The sequence below is a fragment of the Pollachius pollachius genome (genome assembly GCF_949987615.1).
Source record: "Pollachius pollachius genome assembly, chromosome: 9".
Taxonomy (NCBI): domain Eukaryota; kingdom Metazoa; phylum Chordata; class Actinopteri; order Gadiformes; family Gadidae; genus Pollachius; species Pollachius pollachius.
Genome location: NC_136942.1, coordinates 6,210,702 through 6,217,640, shown reverse-complemented (window position 1 = coordinate 6,217,640; position 6,939 = coordinate 6,210,702). Strand labels below are relative to the sequence as shown.

Genomic DNA, 6,939 nt, shown 5'->3' with positions numbered 1-6,939 from the left:
AGATCATTCACATTCATAGAGAGAGATAGAGAGAGAGAGAGAGAGAGAGAGAGAGAGAGAGACTAGAATTGGAGCATTACCATGCTACGTGGGGCTTCGCACAATTCCATTAAACGATGACTGGCAAGTCAATGAATATCAATATAGGTGGGGCAATCACAGGTTTTTTGCTCTAAACCACTTCGGATTGTGAGGAAATGGAAAATTTTTTGGTTTTGTGCAACCGGACTTGCAATTAAGGGATGTTTCCCAAGAAGATAAATTATTTGGTTAACAAACCTGGAAACCCCCCTCCGCCTTATTATAGACAAACATTGGAGGCTAGCAGTTTGGCAACGCCCTACACAACGCCGTTATTACAATGTTCCTCATTTATTATTTAAATGGAAGCCTCAGGTGGTGTAAGAAAAAGAAAGTATACAAACCTCTTTCTAGTATTTAATTCATCTATTTTAATTCAAGTCAGTTTGAAGAAAGGAAAAAAAAAAGAACAGTGCTCTGTCTGTGGCTCCCACTCACACTTATCCCCCCCGCTTCATCTCCCCCTCCCCCGTCGCACCGTTCCTTCCCCAGGTTGGAAAGTGACCTTCACTTCCAGCCGCTGCCAGCCCACCGACCCAGCATGCATCTGCGGCGCGGCGCTCCTTGCCGCGGCTCCTGCCACTTGCCTTACTTCATAATTAATCACCCGGTGAAATGGCCCCGTCTCCAACTGTCATTGGCCCATTTAGCATGAACCAGCAGGACCATATATAGAGCAGAGCTGATAATTAAACATCTCTTTGTGGGAGGGAAATTGGTCAGTTTGAGAATTAAGTGCGAAAGGAAGTCACTTGGATGCCGAAACAAAGATTTTAAAAAAAATTCTTAAAAGGGAACCCAGATACAAACTCCTCTGATGTTACCGTGGAAGGCCCCGCAGTTAGAGATTATGCCGCAGACAATAACTACGTAGGGTTCCCAACACAAGGCCTTACAAGGTATATCCTACGCATTCAGATGGGATGTTAAGCAAACCTTTAATTCCGATAATGTCTGCCTCATCTTTAATCACATCGGGGGAGGAGTGGGGTCGGGGTCAGAGGGCAGAGCGGAGGGTGTGACTCACCACTTCTGATCATTATCATTACTTTCACGTTCAAGTGGATGGACGACTCTCTCTGAAGTCGTTAAACGGATAACGTTTTTGGACTGCAGTTATGTGCCCAGGCCAATTAACCGGAGGGAGGGAGAATAAATTAGCTTTCTTGGCTGGCGCTGCCTCTTTCTACCAAACTGAGCCTGGAGGAGCTGACCACATCCCTGGCGCTGGACGAAGGTGACCCCCAGGCTCCAGCCTCGCGTCGCCAACAAGTTCCTCAGAAGGCCGACGCCGTCCCTGGCAGACACCGCGGCTAGATGATAACTTTCGCCAGTGGCTGACTTGGCTGGGTGGGCCGGTTGACATCAAAAGAGTCGCCCGCACACCCAGCGAGGCGTGAGTGTCAATCCGTCAGCCTCGGCCGCCACCGGGGGGGGGGGATGAGAGCGAGTGGACCCTGTCTGCTTTGTGTCTCCATCACACCAGTGACTGATGCCAAGACTCACCACAGCCCACATGCTGCTGACAGCCAGGCTACCTGCTGCTGCCTTCACCTTCCCCCACTGCTCTCCGAACATTCAGCCACCGAGAAGCCCGCAGCCACACAATTAAGTACACAATTTATTCACTCTACCCCACTCCTTCCCACTTTCCCAGCCTTAATCATTTACGGCTTTCTTTCATTTCCACATTCATCTTTTCCATTGCTGAACATAGCTGTGGCTGATTTGTGCACACTGTGTGGAACCGGTGGAGGCAGGGGACTGGTCAAAGGGTAAAAGAAATAATAATAACTTACAGTTGAAAAGGGTTTCATTTTGGGAAATAAATTGTGATCATTCCCCCTAAAACGAGGAAAGACCCAAACAGGGAGAATAGTCAGAGAAAGCTGCCCCTTCCGGCTGAGTATGCGTTCCCAGAGTGGGCCTTTTCTGTGGGGGCCCACCCTAGGCTCCAGCGAGTTTAGGGTGGGTTATCAGAACGTTTGACAGTGCCCCTCGCACTTGATCCTATGGTCCCCAATTTTTTCTCCTCAAACCTTTACAACCATCACTACTGCGATCATTGCTGATCATGTTCTTTGTTAACTAATAGCCAGGAAAATTATACTGCCAAAACTGGGGGTTTACTTAGCTGTTAAAAAGGTGAAGATGGGGGTAATTTAAATACAAAATACAATATAAATACAAAAATCCTGCCAGCATGAGCTGGCAGTGGGACGCAAAAGGAACCACACACACAGGAAGGGCCGTGTGGAGATGGGAAGAGTTTCAAGGTTGTTTGAGGGGTAAACGTGTGCCCCCGCCTCCACAATGACCTCCTCCTGCTCCAGATGGCTTTTTGGGGTCTGAGGAGTAACACTCGTTTCCAGTGGGAGATTGTCTGGGGTTGGAAGGGGTCCGCTGCACATCCCAGGTCCCTCTCTGTATCTGGTGGTAGTGTCTATGGATTAATCTTAGTCCCAGTGGGTCAATGCATCTATGGAGGGGTCAATCTTGGACCCAGTCCTACTATCGTATTGCAGAACTTCTAGGGGGAGACAGAGCTTGAGCCAGAAACCGAAGACCGTTAGAGGCGGAGTTACACCTTGTTTCCGGTTTCTACAGCGGCCAGTCGACAATGTGTTGGTTTCAAACATTTACAATGACCTTTTCCACAGCTTACTAGTGACGGTCGAGTATCTGTTTGCGAAAGAAAGTGAAACGCCCCTCTCTGCCCCAGATTTCAGCTCGTCTGCCGTCAGACCTTTGATTTTGACTCTGGAGTTGAACTTCTGAGGCTGTGAAGGAGTAAACAGACAGAGGTCAGGTGGCCAGGCTCCCCTAGCCCCCCCAGAAGCCCTCGCCAAGCCCGGCCCCCCCAGCCAGCTGGCGGGAGGGAAGAGGGAAGAAGCACACACTAATTAACGTGATCTCACCTCGCCGGTCTGTCATCAACATCACGCCGGCTTTGTCATCTGCTCCAACTGGCCTGGACTGCATGGAGAGAGCGGAGCATGTACCGACAAGTCACAACCCAGGGGAAGGACCGGAGGAGATCAGTGGTATTAGGAAATTGCCGTCGTTTTTTTTTTTCCGGGTGGTGCTGTTGCCACGATGACTTATTTTGCCGTTGATTGGCTGGCTTTGTGAGGGAAGATGTGAGAAGACAAGACATCCCCTGCAGGCCTACCAGCCTCTTACAACCCCCCCCCCCCCCCCCCCCCCCTCCCCACCAATCATGGGATAATCTCCCTGACATGAAAAAGCCACCCCCCACACCACTCCTCCTTTCAATTTGAAAGGAAATCTCAATCCCCCCACCCGATTCATCTAATGGCCAGCCGACTGACACGCCCTTCACGGCTGAAGGCTGCATGTGTCGTGTGTACTTAAGATAAGCACAGGGTGCAAAGTACAACGCTTTGCCTCTTTCTGCCGTTGCATTCCAAGTCCACTTTAAGTTAGATGTGTTATCAGGTAATGGGCTGAAACGACTCTAAATCAAGCGTCGGGATAATGGTTGAAGATGCCTTTTAATGGAGGGACCCACACAACAGGGACCCACTCAAATTTGTTAAACAGCTCAGAATGCTTGATATAGATCATTCACTTCCAAGGCGACAGTAGAAATACACAAACATGTTTTACAACGGCTGCAGGCTAGCCATTAGTAGACCTGTAGACCTGCTCAAGTTACAGCACTCGACCTAAGCAGGATATGTCCACACACAGATATTATGGATGGACGGATAGAGATACATATATATATAGATATATCTAAATGAAAGTAGTGCTAGGTCTGACTACTACATTCCACAATGCACCTCTGTAATCGAACACCACATTCCCCACTGCTGCCATAAGACCTCCACATGTTCCTCATGCTGGGCGTGCACAATCACTTCTGCTTTCGAAGTAGAACTGGAAAACCCAAAATCTTTCTCCACCTCACGTATGGTGGATTACGGTTGCGTTCGGTTTTTGCATGGCCCCCAATCCATGGCAATAGAGATTAGACTAATAACTTCCAGCAATACCCAAATACTTACCATTCAGGTACCAGGCTACTTTAAGCCAAGGTTGAAACAGGGAGGACTGAATAACACACTTCTATATATCAAGGTTCAAATCGAACAAAACAACACGCATTCTAATTCATGCATGTTTCCCACAATGCAATGCACTGTTTCCAGGGGATGAGCAGGGTGACGACAACAGTCTAAACTATCTGGACAAACGGTAGGATCTGACGGTAGGAAGAACAGAGGGGTGAACTCTGGCCAACCCCATAATACCGTAGCTGTTCATGGCTGACTGGAGGGGGTAGGACAAGGAACCCAGGAACGCCCCACGGTTTGGGATAAACTGGTTATTTCTTGTTTTCAATCAGCTATGCCAGCAACTTGGCCACAATGTAAAAATGTAAACAGTAGCTGTGGAGATTTGTAAAACAAAAAAAGAAACCATCACAAGGAGACTGCTTTTGAGTTCTAAACTTTTTAGTTTAGAAGTCGGTTCCAATATCACAGCTTATAGTCTGGGTTTCTCCTTTCAGAAGAACAAACGCGAGGTGTGAAAATAAGCTAAAAATGAAACGTCTGTCCCTTAATTATCATCCATATTTTATTTTCATGTTTGGCATCGTTGAAATGCCCTGGGGGTTTTTAGACGTTTTTTATTGAAATGTATCCACTCGCTTACTCTTGTACTTTCAGTCACAAGCTCATATGCACAATATGGTTTATCGGCTGAAACTCTAGCAGCTGCCCTGAATGGCCAATGCCTTTCTCTTCGCCCAGCCCTGGAAAGAGAAGGACAAGAGAGGTGTGGGGTGTGTATGCTGGTCGCTTTCTGCCCATCCGTCTGCTCCCTCGTACTCTTGCATGGAGCGGGAACAACCATTCATCACGGCTCTACTCCGCACAGATAAGGTGTCTTCATTTAGTCAACGTGAGCGAGATAAACCCAGGCCGATGCATTGTTGGAACCGGGGCGGGGCCTCTGCACCAGTAAGCCTCGGTTCTCCTGCGAGCAGATGGCCACTACTGTGGAACTGGCCCCTCAAAAGTCAACTCACCCCCCCTATCAGGACCCCTGGCCATGACCTCGATTCATAGCCCTCCCTTCTCCAATACTTCCCTGCTGCCAGCGCTTTTCCCGTCTCCATGTGTGTCCCCCCTTTTCCCCACATCCCAGCCTGGAACTGTATAATTAACCACCACCACCACCACCACCACCACCACCCATATAACTATAGCAGAAGCCTGCCTCCCTCCCCATGCCCGGAACAATCCATTTCCCCCCCTTCCGATGAGGCGGTTTAATGAGGATAATCCCCAGGAGATGCAGCCTTCCGTGTACAGTAGTGCTGTGTGTTCCAGAAGAGGGAGACGGCGGCAGCACCGCCGTTGGATACGAAAAGAGGGACGGTTTAGACGAGAGACACAACAACAAGGCAGTACAGTCATCTGTTGTGGCGAGCAGCGTCAGGAACAGAGAGAGGGACCCGGACTGACAGCATTTTCTCGGGAGGAGAATCAACAAGGACTTGAATCGGGCTACTGTCTCGCCCTCTTCAACAGAGGGGATATAAGGGCATACACACCCAAACACAAGGGAGGAAAAGTAACGTCACAACCAGTACTGTTAATTTGAGAATCAATGAGGCTGTTCGCGACGGGCTGGGTCTATCCAGTAGGCACGTGGTGTCACACACAACCGGGTCTCACCAGTGGTGACGGTGCGAGATGAGAAGAGCTGCCTGCAGCTGAGGTGACGGAGCAGATGTTTATAACCGGTACAATATGTGAAATTAAAACATACAGCACCACGCTGGTTAGGTTGCGATGCAATGAGTTCAGCCGTGAAAGTGAGTGTTTCGGAGCACAGTCTAGCGTACTTTTTTTTTGGTTAAATTATCAAGTAGGGTTGTTATGATGCAATACAACGGTATAGAGTGATATGGCATGATGTAGCTGTGGGCATGCTGGTGGCGGGGGCATGACCGTGGAAGTAGGTGAACGTCTTGGGTCCGGTGTGGACGTATTATTGTGCTGACATATCGGGAAGAACATAAGCTGTTGCATTACACCATTACCTAACGCGTATGAATTCCTTGATCGATATCATTCTCAAATCCTAACGGCAATGTTTCCGTTCCGGCATAAATACGAATTGTATTATGTCATAATGTTATAACAACTGAAGAATAAACGTTGTTACATATTTTGCATCGTTGTTGGAGTTGGGATGCATGTGACCATTAAGCGGGAAGAAAATCACTGCCAAGTATCCACCAGGTCGCCTGGAAACTCACCTTGGAGGAAAAAACCAACAGTAGTTCCAAAAATCCGAAGTCCAGACCTGGAGTCCCTTCGGTCACATGAACCCGAGGCTCATGTTCTCTCTGCTCGCGGGTCTACAGGCGGCTGCAAAAAAAAAGGCACTATTCCGTAGAAAACAGGTTTACTGCTCGACCGACAGGGAGTTCCTTGCTCAAAGACGATACGGGCAACTCGCAAAAGGAGTCAGGGAAATACAAAGGACTTTCTCCACGCCCAGGTGCCGGTCACATGATGGTTCCTTCCAGGTGTGTATCTCTTCGGGAGCTCGCGCTTTGGTCAGGAACACACACCTGTGGGATACGCGTAGGCTGCTGCTGCTGCCGCCTTCTGCCCAGACGAGAGACGTAGCGTTTAAGGAACAGGAAGTGATGGGAAGGCGCGCGGGGAGGGGGGGACCTGGAATGAATTTCCCTCCCGCTCCAAGCGCCGGGAAAACAACTCATGGGAGATAAGGCTGCGCGTGGATAGAGAACACGGAGTAGAACGCACATAAACTAGTTTACGGACGGTTCGACATGATGGACCGATGCTA

The 6,939-nt window shown here is 49.0% G+C and overlaps 1 protein-coding gene across 2 annotated transcripts in view; it reads right to left on the bottom strand.

Annotated features, from left to right (window-relative positions):
* plxnb2b (plexin b2b) overlaps nt 1–6,707 on the bottom strand; it is a 133,909-nt gene extending 127,202 nt beyond the window's left edge. For both annotated transcript variants that reach the window (XM_079744041.1, XM_079744040.1), the window contains exon 1: nt 6,380–6,707. The gene's annotated coding sequence lies outside the window, so the exon portion shown is untranslated. The remainder of the gene's footprint in view (nt 1–6,379) is intronic.
* Between the last annotated feature and the right edge of the window lie 232 nt (nt 6,708–6,939).